The sequence below is a fragment of the Candoia aspera genome, chromosome 1, assembly GCF_035149785.1.
Source record: "Candoia aspera isolate rCanAsp1 chromosome 1, rCanAsp1.hap2, whole genome shotgun sequence".
In the NCBI taxonomy this organism is placed as follows: Eukaryota; Metazoa; Chordata; class Lepidosauria; order Squamata; family Boidae; genus Candoia; species Candoia aspera.
The window spans coordinates 5578866-5593349 of NC_086153.1; the positions used below are offsets into that span (position 1 = coordinate 5578866).

At 42.5% G+C, this 14484-nt stretch overlaps 1 protein-coding gene and 1 pseudogene across 3 annotated transcripts in view; both read right to left on the reverse strand.

The window, feature by feature from the left end:
- BCAS3 (BCAS3 microtubule associated cell migration factor) overlaps positions 1-14484 on the reverse strand; it is a 530779-nt gene that overhangs the window by 177393 nt on the left and 338902 nt on the right. The gene's annotated exons all lie outside the window — the stretch shown is intronic.
- On the reverse strand, positions 7129-7563 carry LOC134488557 (vimentin-like; annotated as a pseudogene).

The window sequence follows — 14484 nt, forward strand, 5'->3', positions numbered from 1 at the left end:
CAAGTGCTGTCAATGATTCTAATCTAATCTTAACATCTTCTGCACAGCCGCTCCATCCATTCCAAGATGTCAGGATTCAGTCACACCGTGCCCAATTTCCCTTGGCTCCCTATGGGCTTGAAGGCACTCCCTTTCTCAATGGGATTGGTGTGATTGGTGACTAATTGAAGAATGGCCCCTCTCCCATCTCCAAAGATGACCTTTGGAACTATGAACAGCATTTGCACTTATAAACCTTCTGCCTTTGCATTGGCTATGATGGGTCCTCCCAAAAGTGTTAAATAGTAGACAAGAGAGCTGACCTCTCCCACCAACATTTTTTTAAAACCCTGCTGGTTGTGTGCCACATTATTTCAATATAATTGTTTTTTTTCCCATTTGGGGGGATGCAATTGTGCTAGGATATAGAATCCAAAACAAATTGAACTGGTAAACATTCCTTTAAAGAGGTAAATAGCCAAATCCATGTTCAAGCAACACTTGTGACATTAACTCAAGGTGTGCCCTGCTGCTTGGGATTTATGGGTATTGCAATCTAACATTCCTAGAGAAATGGCTGGGGAAGGCTGATCATCCTGGACCAATCATACAGCATCTTTTTTCCCTTAAGGATGGTAAGCTTCCTGAATCCCCATTTCTGGGGAGACTGCATTAAATTTAAATAAAATGTAAAATGCTTTTTGTGGTCAAGAATAAAGGTAAAATTATTACAGTGGGTTGTTACTGAAAAGGGACAGCAATGTTCAGTTTTAAAATACAAACCAGATCAATTGACTGCAGGGATCCTGACAGAAGGAAGTTCAGGTTTGTGCCTTGTTACCTATTCTCTGATCTTGATCCTGGTCAAAAGGAATAAGCCAGGATACAAACAAAAATGGACTTCTCTGTCCTAATTTCTCCATTGGGGTACTTTTTCCAAACTGAAGTACACTATCTTCCACTGTAAGGCTGATGGACCCACACCTTCTCTGCTGCCTTCTTTTCATTTTGTGCAGCTGCTGCTTGGGCTCAGTGAGAAATGGACAAGTTCTTAAAAACAACAGAAAAAGGAAATAAAATATCACTCCTGATGCAACAGCCACTCTCCTTCCTCAAATGCAAAAAGGGAAGGAGGGGAAGTGGAATAAAACTTCAATGGTAAAATTTGATTTATTCTCCTTTAGTTTAAATTTCCACTTTTATGAAATGTTCTCAGCCAGAAAGTTTTGTGTGTGTGTGTGTGTGTGTGTGTGTAAAAGGTGCCCTGACATGTCTCTAATTGATTCGTTTTACACCATCCGGGAAAGGATAACAGAGATTTGTGGAACAGTTTTCTCCCTCTCCGGCCTGCACGCATCCCTCATTTGCCCATCTTAATTCAATTAAAGAGAGTAAGGACAGTTTGACCGGTGAATGAACCATATTTTAAATGGAGGGCATTTCTATTTAAATCAGAATATGTCAACCACTGTTATTCTCTGCTAGTAACTTCCGATCTGCAACTTTCATTCTGAAAGGTCAACAAAGGGTCACCAATGTCCCAACCCTTCCAAGCCTGGACCTCCGCAGGTTAAATATTGGCAAAACCTATGTAAAGTCATGTGTTTATACCAGCTTTCCTGAACCCAAGCCCTGAACTGCTCAACAAACCCTAAAAAGTGTTGAAATGAGCTTAGGAGAAGCATAAGAAAGGGTCAAGAACCTGGGTGGGCTGAGGACCTCATGAACATGGTCAGGCCCTCCTTGCCCTGAAGAAAGAAGACTCAGCTTCACCTCAGCCTGGAGCAACTGCATTTTCTCCTCCTCCTTTGCCACTGGGTGGGTTTGTGTGGAGATTACTGGGAAGGGGGGGCTAAGATTTTCTTTTCCAACAATCACAGCTGAGTCTGGTCTAGGAAGGCACTTCTTTTAAAACAAAACAAATCTAGGAGAACATTTAAATCTGGAAATACAGTTCAAATTATAGCATAGAGTTGAATGTTTTCAACTGAAAGCCTTCATCCAGCTCAAAATGACTCCAAATTGGCAAAGGATGAAATTCCTGTGATTTTAGGAGAGGGTGATATCATTTGCCAATTCCAAGGGTGTGAATTACTTCCCCTGGAAATTACATTTTGCTGCTGTGTTAGTGACAGGACTCTCCTTTTAGCAAACCTCGCTGATGAGCAATTCATTCCTCCCACATTGAAGGTCCTCCAAAATGATGCTCTATCATTATGAAACTGTTTTGTCTCTCTCTCTCTCTGTGTACATGCATGTGCGTGTCTGTGGAAATGGCAGTTTCTTTTGGCAGTAGCAAAACAACGCTATGTTTTTTCTCCCTTCAAAGAAAAGCTGAAAACTTCACTGCTGTCTGCGGCATGCATTATCTCCATTTTAATGTTGCATTCTTTTGTTGCTTGCTGGACCTGGTGAAATTCAAGGCAGTGAGCGCTCCTTGGACTGCTCCCACCAAAGAAGGAAGCATCATAAATGGCAACCCCTTGGACCACAAGTCTATTTTTCAATATAGAGGATAACGCCTGGTTAAGCCAGATCTTTGGGGATGTCCAGGGGGAAAATAGCAGCCTTAGAAACAGTCAAGTGGAAGTGAAGTAGGTTTAACAGACTTCAAAAGTGAAGTGCAAGTCGACATGCCTGCAATAATTGGGGAGGGAGAATGTCACATGGATGACCTAGAAGTGCCAAAGAATTCCACCTGTCATCTAACAACCAGGGCATGCCCTTCCTTGTCCACCCTTGCTCCCCAAGGCCACTCTACCCTCTGTGGCTGTTTTATGAGTGTCAGGCCCTGTGGTTCCCCCTTTTCCTCTCTCCAAATGCTTTCTCCTTCTTAAGGCCACACTGGGCACAGTGCCACAAAAGCGACTGTACAGTCCTCCCCCACCTCCTGCTGCATCAGGCGATGGAAGGTTAGGAGGTAATCAAGCTTACAGATTAAGGCTTGCTGAAGCTACAAGATCAGCACAGGTTGGGGGTGTTTATTAACTCTTGAAAGGACAGTGTTTACCATACAGTCATAGTTCAAGGGAAAACACCAACCACACACAGAGACCACATATATGGCATCTATCAGGTCTGCAACCTAAGGCCTTGCCAACAAATGGCTTGAAGGACTTGTCTAGGGTGAGATGCATTAATCTGAAGATTCAAAGATAAGAGGAGATGACAAAATAAATAATGCTACTTAATGAAATGAACAACATTGGGCCATCCTGGAATCTGGAGCAAAGCGCTTTGTCCTCAACCACAATCTTTCTTCATCCGGTGTCTTCCCAGTTGGTAAGATACAGCCATTTGTTGAGGATTCTTTAATCTGGATTTCTGCACTGAGTCTAAATTACTCTTCCTAAATCTACGGCTTCGTGAGTCTGTGATTGCAAGAGAGACCCTTCTGAAGATGTGGCTGCTTTTGAAGGACCTTCTCCTGGGCACTCCTAGCTACAGGATAGGAGCTGCTTCTTGGGAGCGGAGTTTGGACCCCACACTTCTCAAATTTAGAAGATCAGTTAAGAAACATCTCTTCAAGCAGTCCTTTAAATCAACATGATCATACCTTAATCCACAAGCTATCTTGGAGTGGCTCTCCATAGTTTCAGTTTGATGTCTAACCTACTTGCAGACGCTGGGAACCTAATTCTTACCCTTTGGCATATGAAGCAGTTGAATGTTCTTCACTGGCCTGTGCCTTTTCCCATAAAACATAATGGGAGGCTGTTGCATTTTCTTCCCAGAACAAACTTGAATCCCTACAGCTAAACCTGGATTCATATTCCAGTCTCTCTTGGCCAGGTTTCTTTGTCTCCTATTATGCATGTCTCTGTGTGCATTCATGTACGTGTGCTGAGATTGATACAAATTGTAGTTCAACAATCTGGGGACACGAAGTTGGGGAAGATGCTCCTACAACTTCAACCACAAGGTTTCGCATGGCAAGTGCATTACCAGTATTCTCTAAATTCAGCATTCAGCTCAATATCAATTAAGTCCCTAGAGAAAATAGAGCATCTATCTGGATAAATTTATTTAACAATTCAAGGAGGAACATTTTTAAAAGGAGGGAGGAGTAAGAGAAATGAAAGGCAACTCAGCCTGTGCTTGACAAACACCTAACAGCTGTTTATGGCAGCACATTTCCTCTAATTCATTACAGCATCTTTAAAAAATAAAAAAATGAATTTAAAAAAAATGAGTGCTCATTTTAGACATAAATTTATTTGTCAGAGGACAAGCCCATTTCCTAGTTCTTCATGCCCACTTGCATAATATGACATACATTCAAATTAAAGAAAGCAGTCTGCTCACAGGGAAAGAATCTGTGAAGGTGGTGCTTGCTATTATTATTATTATTATTATTCCCACAAAACATTAATGATGTGGCTTAAACGCCTGACTAATACACACATAATCTATGTCTTTAATTTCAACAATGAGGCATTTTCATTTCCAGGCACTGGACCTGGGAAGCTAAGCTGCTCAACACATCTGTCTAGCTACAGTTATCTTAATTTTTGCCTTATTCCTCCCCCCTCCCGCTTTAGAATGTGCTTTCTTGCCCTCCACTTATTTGATTTACTGAGCCCCAACCCTAATGCAGATCCTTGGCATGCAGAACCAGTGGATTATTGTTCTGAAGCGCTGTTGCTATGTTTGTCATGGAAAATGAATTGCGATGACTGCCTGGGCCTGATGGCTGGAAGCAACCTATTCAGCCACTTTGTGCAACTTGCCACCTTCTTAGTGGTATAGAGGGAATGGCTTTGAAGGACGGGAGGAAGAACCGCTACAAGGCAATGGTCAGATAAGAGGGGCCTGAGCCCAGGCCAAGAAGGTAATGTGAGAAAACGTCTCAGACAAGCCCCTCCTCCATTCACACAAAGATAAAGGGAAGGAGGGGGAAGCACATTCAGATTCACAAGATTCTGCTATTATAGCTATTATATAAAGTAGTCCTGACCTATATGGCATTGGTTCCTTAGCCTGGTCTACCTTGTGGGGCTTGAGTTGAACATCAAGGTCTAACTTTGGGATTCAAGGCTTGATCCTGGGTTCATAAATAGTCTGAGATTGTCAAGACTCAGGACTAGATGAGTTTAAGATTGTTTAATGTCCACCTCTGTAACTGACAGGCAGCATCAGATACATTCCTGGCCTTCCATCATTAATGGAGCACTATAGACCATGAGGTCGCTACCAAAGACAGTGAGAAGCCGAGCTAAGAAAATCCAAAACCCAGTGAAATCTCATTAATTCATTCATACATTCATTTGTTGTAGGATCTCGTGATTTTAGAAGGAATTTCCTAATGGTAAGAGATGTTTGACTGAAGTGGACTGCAGAAGAAGGTAGCGGGCTTTCCTTTGTGGAAGTATTAAAGTTGAGCTTGATAATGATCTACCTAAGAGGCTGGGGCTACAATATTCCTGTGTTGAGGAGAGGGATGGGCAACCTCCTAAAACCCTACAGCTGTATATTTCTATCACCATCAGAGTGATACCTTTCCAGTAAAACTTGCAATGGGTTTCAAGGAGCAGCATGTCTGGTTTTATGAGGGCACCTCAGCATGAAATAGATGGAATGGCATCTCCTGCTTTTGCCAAAACAGACTGCAATAAGAGCCAGCCACTTTGGACAGAGTGATTCAATTATCTTCACTTTTTTCTTCAGTTTCTGCAAGAGATGTCTGATGGGTTCACCCTCAATGCCTAGTAAGCTTAGTTTATGCCAGGTAAATTATCCTGGCTTGAAGGCATTATCAGACCATTCTCTTTGCGGGGACAGTTACACCCATGTCTTTTATCTAAGTGAATGAAATGCCCCAAAGAGAAGTCAGCCAGGCAGACCCAGCCTAACTGACCTGAGCATTTGCCTACCTGTGATTTCTGGAGACATCATGCATTAGATGGCTGATGATCTTAGGTAGCAGTCTTAACAAGGGGTGCATTCAACTGGACCTCAAAAGAACCTGGATGAAGGCAATATGTGAAAGCTGACTGCATGAAAGAAAGCTGCCGAATCAACAGTCTTTGCCGATTTTGTCCAGTATGTCCTGCTCTGTACTTCTCCAATCTTGCTTAAATGGGTTTTGATTGAATTTTTCATTAACATGCCCTTTCCAGACAATGAAGGCTTCAATGACAGACCTGCATCAAAAGTTGCCAGCCTGACATTATTTGGGAAACGTGGCATTTCTGCAAAATGAAAGTACACCTTGGCCTTCTCCAAGTAACTATAATCCCTGCACCCAGCCCATCCTACTAGATCGACACTGATGCATCCAGAATCAATAGAGAAAGTGAAGTCATGCTGATCTGTTGCAACGAAGAGACGAAAGCCGCGGCAATTCAGAAATGCAACCTGCGTGCTGTGATCTGACAGGCCTGATTTGGCTATTAGGACGGGTGAATTATCCCCTTCAGGCAGCCAGTGAGGAAGGTAAGTTGCATTGAAGAGAAGAAAGTCTAAAAGAATGAGAGAGTATAGAAGAAACCTGGCATGACTTCTGTTGAAGTGAAATGCATTTTCTCGAAAATACGGACTTTGTCATATCACAGACAGCAAATTCACAGCATCCATTAGTGTCCATCATTCTTGGCTCACAAATTTCAGACCAAACAGTTTATATAGGAGAAAAATGTGCTCAAAAAGTATATAATATGGAATGCTGTACGCAAAGAAGAATGTATATTGCGGTAGGTATCTGAAAAAGCAGTCTATATTACGAGATGTTTCGTAGAAAACTAAATGTATTAAGACAAGTTTTGTAGGAAATATGTAATAAAATGGAGCAATGTCACAGAAAGTTGAGCTCCTGAGCTAGATGGACCAACATCTCATTTGCTAAGAAGGGGCACCCTGTGTTCTTCTTTTAGTAACTTAGGAAACTTTAGAAAGCTTTGGATCAAAATTAATAGGAAGCTGCCTTGCCCAGGCTACACATGGAGCCCAAGAAGGTCTTCTCTCACTTGCAAAAGCCCTCCAGGCTGTCAGGCAGAGAGGGCTATTCCCCATCACTTGCTTTCTAATCATCTTCATTGCAGATGCCACGGACTGAAAGGGGGAGGATCTGCCTGCAAAACAGAACTACGTTTCTCCTCCCCAGGTAGGATTATCCAGAGCCGAGGTCCTTGATTTTATAGGCTGGGGGGATTATTTTGAAATTCTGAGAACATTTTGGAGAGCCAGACGGGCCAAGGAGGCATCGTCAACATCCTGCCTGAAAGACTGTAGGGTGTTCTCAGCTTCTTCTCTCTGAAGTATCTCATCCTGAAGTGTGCAGCACGTCCTTGGCCAGGTTGTCTCATTTTAATTCCATACATACTTTGTTGATGGTAAACTGGTCCACCCACAGGTGCAGCTAACACATCTCCTCCTCATAAGTATCAGCCAGGTGGGAGGAACCTTTGCCTTTGAGCTGCTTGAGCTCGGCCAGCTGGATCTCATTCTGCTGCTCGAGGAAGCGGACCTTGTCAATGTAGTTGGCAAAGTGGTCATTGAGCTCCTGCAGCTCAGCCTGGCCTTCTCGTTGGCGCAGTTCGCCATGACCCCCATGTTAATGGCATCAGCCAAGGAGAAGTCACCAATAGGGCATCATCACCAATACGCATCTGTGGGAGGCTGCTGCACACCTGCACAGCTTTGGAGGCACAGATAGCCCCTGGAAGAGGAGGAGACTAGGCGGATGGAGCTAGGTCGATGGAACTACCCAGCGAATAGCAGGTGGTAATAATTATAGAGTGACTGATGCTGGGCCAGCTACTGCCACCAAACATACAATGGTAAGAGGAGGACGTTTGGGTGCTCGCTGTTAAAATCCAAGGGGCTTGCCAGTCTCAAAGTAGCAGCGATTGAGGGCCTCCTTTGGAAATTTTAAGTGTGCACTTCGGGCCTTTCACAAAATGATCACTGCAGTAGGTATGACAAATTGCAAAACATGATAAGGTCCCTTGATGATCCCAAGATGCTCTCTACCATCAAAGCTCTTATCTCTTTCTTATTTCATGACAGACGGGCATATCTCTGAACAAAGAGCTTCATCCTCAGATGATTGTTATTTATTAAGAATGTTTGTGGGATAGATGTAGGACACAGAAATATACTTGGGCAGAAAGAGTTATGCTTCTGGCATGCCTAAAGACTGACATTCCAGCCTTTATTTAGGGTTTTTCTTTTAAAAAACTTAAGAGACTCCAGGTAAAATAAAGGAAAAACTGAGGGATCATGGAACCTAATAGGTGCCAAAGGAGGTGCCCATGTTGACCATGTTGGGGACCCAGGGGTTTGACTATGGAATTTAGAACGTCATGGGCATTTTCTGTGCAGTCTATCCAGCAACTTACTATCACAGCACAACATATCTCACAAGATTGCCCTGAAAATATTTTGTATTGATAAATAATTGCTATTAAGAATGTTCCACGCAACCGTGCAAATACAGAACAGTTTTCACATACAACAGTTTAAAGATTTTGCAGCATTCCTACAAAGAGACATTTCCTTTTGCTCTTTGTTTTCATCTTCTGGTTGCTCTTCCCTTTTTATTTTCCTTGGGCAACTGATGTCCTCTATATATTGTTCTTTACTGGTAAGATTTATTATATCCTCCTTCTCTTCAAATAATGAAAAATGGTGCTAGTGGGTCTCTTGTTGAGACAAGCCCAATGGGTTTTTGACACATTACAACTGTTAATCGATAAGGTACTTTCAATATGTCTCATAAATAACTTGCATTTGCCCCACCAACTTGTCATCCCCTCCTTCTCCTCCTTCCCCAATTTAAATCCTACCGCAGTCTAGCCCAGTGTTTCTCAACCTTGACAACTTGAAGATGTGTGGACTTCAACTCCCAGAATTCCCCAGCCAGCATGAATTGAAATTGAAAATAAAGAACGAAGCTTACCTCTTTAATGTGAAGTTGCCCAAATTTGAAATATTTTTAAAAATAAATCGTGATCTCCCAGGGAACCCCTAGGGACCTCTCGTGGAACCCAAGGGCTCCACAGGCCCTGGTTGAGGAACTCTGCTATAATCTGTGGGGTCCTTGGTACTCTCTGAGCCTTGTTGTTTTCTTGCCGAGGTTTCATTGCCAGGCTAGGCAACATCTTCAGTGCAAAGAGGGAGAGGGCCTTGCTCTCAGTTTATACACCATGGCTTGCCCTGCTTGTGTTGCTGGGGGTGTTGTTCTCTCCTTGGGGGTTCCTTGACTGGGCTGTTGTTTGCTGCTTGGTTGATTGCCTGAGTTAACAGTTCCTTGATTAGGTTGTATTGTGCTGTTTGATGGTTCATCTGGGGTTAATCCTAGTGTTGATTTTTGCGTATCTGGGTGTTGATTGCTGGCAAGGGAGTGTCCTGGTCTTTTGGCCTTTTATTGTCTCTTTTGAATGGTAAATAAATGTTGTTTACTTCTATGTGTCTGTTGATGGCTGCTTTTTCTGAGTGCCAGGCTTCCAGGAATTCCCTGGTGTTTTTGGATTTGGCTTGGTTTAGGATGCTCCCAGTTTCCCAGTTGAAACTATGGTCGAGTCTGTCCGTATAATCTGTATAGCAGAAGCCCCAGTTCTTTAAATTAAATATAGGAAACTTGTCTCACAGTAGAACTAAGTTATCTATGTGTGAGAACCCTCACCATGTAATTATATATCTACTCAAAGATTAGTCATGTAAGATTTCTCTAATTTTTAAAATAAAACTGCACAGCTGTTGAAGGAAAAGCTCTTTTGTTCTAGATTTAAAATTTGTTAAAGCTCACCTTAAAGCAATTTATGGCTAGGAAGAGGGCTTTGGAAAGCCCATTAAAAAGATGTTTATTTCTTGAGAGAAGATTGATATTTGTATTAAGAAACTAGGACCTATGAGGAAACCAGTGCCAGGACGTTGAATGGAATGTTCTGATTAGGGAGAAAAATAGTAACCAAGTAGATAATGCCATGGCAGAAAGGGGGAGGTAGAAATGATGGTGATGGTTGAAACAGCTGAGAAGGTTGATGGTAACACAGGCTGCATAATGGGGATTATTCCAGGTGACTACTGGATTATAAATCAAGAAGGCTGGGGTTCAAATCTCTCCTGAGACAAGCATTCTTCCTCAACCCTTCCCTTTGAAATACGACCATAATATTGACCAATTTTGCACAGTCAATGATGAAATAAGGACACTTCTGTATCACTGTTGTATACCAAGCTTGAATCTGGACCAGGTTGGTTTCATGATGTCATCTAGGCCTTGGGAATCGAATCAACTTCTTTCTAACTCTGCTCCAGTTTACTGGAAACTGCAGCAAAGCTATAAGTGTATATTTTTCCTCGATTTACAGCTTGTGGTGGTCCATTTTCCCACTGGTAGGAACTCATGCCCCACCCTAGCTCTCGGCTCTTACCTTCCTGGCTCTTACTTCCCACAGAGGTTCAGGGTCCTTTTCTTGAATCCTGGCTCTTCCTGTATACATTGTTAAGATCATATTACCACTTCCCCCAATCCAGCAGTTGCAACAACATGCAAACAATGGCTACAGCTTGTCAAGTTGGTTAATTGTGGCATGCTGTTATTTCACTTTCACAACTTATAGGAGCTTTTAAATGCAGTGGAGGAATGGCAGCATGGCAGCTGGGAGTTCTTTAAAAGATTTCACATGGCTTCCCAACATTGCATCTCAGGAAGTTGTTTTGTTTGTTTTGTGAACCCCAGATAAATACATAAAATACATCTTCTGAAAACTATGGATAGTAAGATGTCAGCAATGTGTTTTATTTTATTTTTGTCCTGAGCAAGGATTGGGGAGGGGGCATTTACTACTCCATGATGGTAGTAGTTCAAGGGACAGGACACTGAGTGGATGACATCCTTTGCCCTCCTCTGTTGGTGAGCTGGAGAGAAACAGAGTGAGCACTGATTGGATTGTGGCGTTTGCTATGTATTCCCTGTGTTCCATGGCTTGCAGAAGTGAAGCCACTGACAGATCACTTTCAGCCTGTTCTGTGATGAACTGGGAGGAGGATAGAAATGCTTGTGGTGCGTGGAAGTAGCATTGGTGAAAGGACAGTCAAAAGCAGGAATCTTGATGAAGGCAAGGAGATGCAGGTCTTGTAGGTGCAAAAAAAGAAGTTACTTGGGAAATCTTATAGAATCACAGAAAATCTAATAATGGGGTGAACAAGTGCACAAGACTGCATTTTAGTTGAGGGGGTGCAGTGGTGTGAGAAGCACTTTGGTGTTCACACTTCAGGCCCAGCTCAGATTGCAGGGCCCACAAAAGAGAAACGGATACGCTCCCCAGCAACAGTTCCTGATAGCCCAGCAGCCAAGATGTGCATTACATTTGAAAACGGGTAAAACATTTCATCTTCTTCAAATTATCTCACAGAAGAGAAGTTTAATTTTTGTTTTTCGGAATACTTTACCTCTCATACCTCCAAATGATTAACACTCCCCTGCCCCCCCCTCTAGCCCGCAAAAGACTACAGTGTTTGCTGATAAATGTCAACAGACATCTTAAGAGGCAGGCCAAGTCGGCAGAGAGCTATTTATAATGAGCCAGGGTCCCAGAAGATTTTAATGAACCAGATCTGACCTTGATCACTCATTCAGAGCCCAATGTGTAGGGCACCCTCCCCTTCTCTCTTCCCACACAGCCCACCTTTGCTCCAGCGTTTATCAATTTGCTTTCTTGATCTCTCAAGCAAGTCACGGCCTCTAATCGGCCGCAAGATCTCTAAGCTGCTACCCTAATTAAATTATGGAATGAAGAGACAGTGGAATGCAGGGGCTCGCGGAGAACAACCGGGAACATAATGGATAGATTAATATGTATCAAGGTATCATCAGCCTTAGTTTCTCCTCACTCCCTCATCAGGACTTCTCTAGATGTGTGAGAGAGATAAATCTTTTGAGCCATAAGAAAACTCCCACAAGTTGGTCCCATGCCTTAACAACGATTTGATGACTGCAAGGCCGTATTCACAGGACTGCCCTTGAAAATCACTCGGAAAGTATCATTTGCATTTGCATTTGCAAAATAGGAGGAAGGAGTATTTAGGTATGTTTGCCGCCTTGAGTTATTTGTAACAATAATAACGGTGGGATAAAAATTAAATAAATAAATAAATTTGGGGTTATCTCCTCCTCCTCCTTTGTTGCTTAATACAATATCAAAGAATTCTGAAGAGTTTTGACATTCTTACTGTAATATGAGGGTTGATCCTACTTGATCCCATCATTTCTCTGATACCTAAGGATGGCTCTATGTCTGAGCACAACAATCCCAGGTAAGCCCCTGAGCCAGATTCCAACCACAAGGCTCTGAGTTTAGATTCTGGCATTGCCAACCCAGCACTTCTTTTTATGCAGTGAAAGCTGTACTCCAGGAAAACCCACCAGGATAATGTTTAACACATCTCTATCGATTGCATACATAACAAATTCATGAGGAGAGTGAGAGAGCAGAGTTGGCAGGAGGCCCAAATTGTTCTGCATTGCTTAAAGACAACGCTTTTGTCTTTAAGGTCTAATTGGAACCTCTGATCTCATTTTATTAAAGCATGGTATTCTTGTGCAGTCTGCATAACTTTTAAATGGTACATCTCCAGGATTCATTATTTGAGAGTTACAGAATGCCAGAATCGCCAGAAAGAATCCCAGTGTCAGTTAACCAAATTCCGTATTAATTATGCTAAATGAAGAAATATGGGCATTGAGTTACCTTTGCAGATCAAAATATTTGAATTGGTCCCTGCCCGCAGCTGGTCTTCTCAATTTACCAGTAGCTCTCTCAGCTGCCTAAGGACATCAAAACTGGAAAAAGCACAGAAAACAGGGACCATGCCTTTCCACTGTCCCATCGGATGAATGTCACGATTAGGGGAAAGGAAAAGAAAATGTAATCAGTGGAAAAGTTTGAGTCATAAAACCTGGATCAAGAAGTGGAGACATCTTTATGGCTTTGTCTCTCATCTGCCCAAATTTTTCCTTTAATTTTATTGGCCTGAGATGAATATTTCCCCTTTCCTACTGGACACTTTCCAAAAGTGTGAAACCTTTTTAAGGTCCTAAAATGACTCAGTTAATATCAAGGTTTGCTTTGCACTCAATCCCACACCCTACATCCATTTTGGGTTTTAAACAGTGGCCTAGCAGAGTTAAGGAAACAGCAGGTGCCCTGTTGGGAGGAGAGGGAGACATGGACCCCAGTTGTGTTCCACCATGAGTGGCTGCTGGTGGGAATCAGCAGAAGAGTGGGGTTACAGGACAGGCTCATCCCTTTGTCATTAAATTTAAAATAATTTTATTACTCTTGAGTTAATCAGAACACAGCCACCATGTACCCGAATTCACATGGACTCCATTTTCAGTGGGTTGGACATCACTGGCTTGATTCCATTATTTCACAGAAGACTAGATCTCAGAGTGACTTGTGAGGAGGGGGCAAGCAAGAAGAGGAGTCTTGAGTGAATTTTACCAGATCAAATGTCAGTTTAAGTTCAGGTCCTCACTCCTTTTCAACCCAGGTTCCTCTCTGGAAATGCCCCATCCAATTTTGTTCTGATATGACATGCAGAAGCTGACATATCCTCTGATAATTATAATTATCACGAACAAACTTACAGTACTTTATCCAGAGTGATTTACTGCACATCCCTATCTGTTGCCAAAAGTGATACCCATTTTAGCCAGCTTTCTGCTCTTCTCTTGAAATGCTCCATGCCTTTTTGATTTAGATCTGAGGCACATGAAGCCTTCCTCATCATGAACTCAGACTTAAATCCTCAGCTTCTCCACAAGGCCCTTTTTCCACTACTGCATGATCTCCATGCATTGCTTTACCTCCTGGAGTTCATAATACTTATTTTTAAAAATCATCCCTTCATCCTGGGAATCTCCAGGTGGGTCCTCTAGCATCTCCTCCCCTCTGTTTCAGGGCAAGGCCTGTGTTTCTCACTTAGAGGCTGTAGGCGTTCTGGAAGTACTGAAATGATGAACAAATTGCAGCTTCTCTAGCGCCTTGTGGAGTTTCATCAAAGGCCACCAATAAATCAAGTGAGGTTTACCACAAGGACAGACACATGTGGAACTTGACATGGTGTTACTCAGTCATAAGCCCTCTAGGTAATAATAATAATAATTATTATTATTATTATTTTAAAAATGCATTTTCAATATGCAGACTCTGGAATTTTTTTCATAGCTTTTAGGGGAAAATATGCTAGAGCTAGACAATGGACGAGCAGCCAAACTCCTTGAGAGAAATGACGTTCAATTGCACCTTCTAATCTGCACCTTTGTTCTTCTCTAGGTGGCAATCTGTGGGCTTACTTACAGCTATATCAGACACCTTGGATTGACTTCTTCAGTCAGTGAACAGCTGACTGGTGGAATTTGCTACCAGAAGGCCTGGGAACCGCCACCAATTTGGACAGCTATAAATGGGGATTAAATGAATTCGTGGAGGAAAAGGCTACCAACCAATGGCTGCTCATCAGAATGGCAATATATCACCTCCATACTACAGGCAG